The sequence below is a fragment of the Grammomys surdaster genome, unplaced genomic scaffold, assembly GCF_004785775.1.
Source record: "Grammomys surdaster isolate TR1022 unplaced genomic scaffold, NIH_TR_1.0 125861, whole genome shotgun sequence".
Classification (NCBI taxonomy): Eukaryota; Metazoa; Chordata; class Mammalia; order Rodentia; family Muridae; genus Grammomys; species Grammomys surdaster.
Window position 1 is genome coordinate 1,112,704 of NW_021620687.1, and position 2,391 is coordinate 1,115,094.

Consider the following 2,391-nt stretch of genomic DNA (forward strand, 5'->3'; position numbering starts at 1 on the left):
TACACTTTAATGTATGAGTATCATTTGCATTCCTGGTGCTCTCAGAGACCAGAAAAGGGTCTCAGATCACCTGGAATTGGAGTTACAGATGATTGTGAGCTGCCGTGTGGGGGCTGGGAATCCAACCCAGGTCCCATGAAATAGCAGCAAGAATTGCTCTTAATCACTGAGGTATCTTTTCAATCTCAACATATTTATATTTGAGGGAGGAAAATAAAGGCTAAACATAGTTGTTGGGATGTTTTTAAAATTCTGATTTTATTTTGGTTGAGTTACAGCTCGGTTGTACTGAAATTATGATCCATTTAGACTTTAAAGTTGAGATTAACCTTGAAGGAAGAGGAAAGTCAGGCCATTAAGAACACTGAAGAGAAAGATTCAGTGTCATTTCCAATCAAAATTGTCTCCTCCCCTAGAATGAAGCTTTGTAACAGGCGTGGGAAACGGATGGGTGGGTGTTTCAGGAAGGAGAGTCTCTCAGAAAGGTGAGCTGGCAACAAGCAAGGGCAGGGGTTTCAATGTTCAAATCAGATCATTTTCAATCGACTCTGGCATGTCCCACTTTTAAAGTATAGAAGAAGGGCAGAATGTCACAAGGTGAGCTATTATTTGTAAGAAGAAGTACTGCTTCATAGTGCAACTGGTACAGGAGTGTTTGACAAAACATAGACACTGACAGAAAACTTCACTGGCAAGAGCTCCCAGGAAAGAAGTGACTGAAGACAGTTACTGAAGCAAAATCACTTCTCTGATCCAGAGAATGAGCTTACAACACGCTCAGCCTCTATCTATAACCGTTGTCTGTGTTTAGAGAGACTATTTGGAACTACAAATGAAATATACTTATTCCTGCTCTTACATGCTGGTTCAGATATACAGGGACAGGAGTGTTGCCTAGGGCTGGTCCTAGAGGTCTACATATTGTGATTTGACAGGTAGAGATTCTCTACTTCCTCCTCAAACCTCCCTCGGCTGATTTCATCCTGTTTGTAGGGACCGAGTAGAGCGTAGCAGGGTAGTACACTGTTTCCACTAGACCTTTAAGAAAATAATACAGTATAGGGAGCTGAATATCCAGAAATGGCATTCACTCCCTGCCCACAATACTGGCTCGAAAAGTCTGTGGTGAAGTGGGAATCAAAAGGGCGACTGTATAAGTATTTACAAGTCTGGGGTAGAGTGCAGTAGGAAGGAGCCACTGAGTATCCAGAAAAGTAAGAAAAACCCAAAGAGTCCACACCATGAGAAGTCAAATCATGATACCACCTGCCTATGCCTTACCTCACCTTTGGGTTTGAAGCCCGCTGGGTCTCATCTCACCAGGCAGGCTTGGCTATCGGGAGCCACAATACCTATCCAAAGTTACTCCGTGCTCCCTGGAACATTCCACTTTTCTTAATTGCTTCCAATTTCCTTTTCTGGGGTTTTCTGTTCTGGGAAAGAGGGTTCTAAATTAACGCTCTACAAAGTCCCACTACATGTTGGTTTGCAAAATTAATGATCCTCATGGCAGAGCAAATTAATCTTTGATGCTTGGTTGACGCTAAAGACAAAACTCACTGGGGCCCTCTTAAGACACCGAATCAGTATCCTCCCTCCTCCCTTCCGTGCCTGCTACATCCACAGAGGAGGCAGTGCATTACTTCTTGGAAGTCCATCTCGCAGAGGAAGCCACCAGATAGATGGTCACTGGAGTTTTACTTGCATTTTCTGTATCTACTGAGGAGACACGTTGTTCCACTTAAAGAACATGTACTGCTTGCTTCAGTTTTAGGGAGAATATGACAGCATCTTCGAGAGCCCATGGCACATGTCTGAGGGCTCGCAGAGAGATCTTGGAGGGGATTGGAAGCTCTCGCATTGCCTTGCTGTAGTTCTAGCCAGAAGCGCTTGCTACATTGCACTGCTCAGTTCCCTTTAGCTGAAAAAAATTAAAGCTACACGCCTGTCAAAAAGACACTTTTTGAGAGGGCGCCCACCAGCAATCATCCCACTTCAGGCAGGGGCGCGGCTGGGGGCACCGTACTCCGCCCTCTTCCAGGTCTGGGAAGGGCAGATGTTTAGAAGGGTCTGGCTAAGCCAGCTTCAGGATCCCGCCCGAGCCCTGGCGCTATGAAAGAAGCTAGTGTCCTTTCATTTGTCGGGTGTGAACCACAGCCTCCGGTTGGGCCTTTGGGAGAAAATGCAGTCCCCCTTCAAGTCCACCTCCGAGTCAGGGGTGTAAAAGAGTGGCGGGCGCGGGCTCCGGGACTCTCGCGTCTCCTTTGTGCTTATCAGCCGCTCTCGGTCGGTTCCCGCTCCTCTCCCGCAGAACGTTGAGGACGCGCGCCGGGAAAGGGCGACCCTAAGGGACCCGCCCGCGGGGCCCTCTGGTGGCAGCACCTGGCGGCC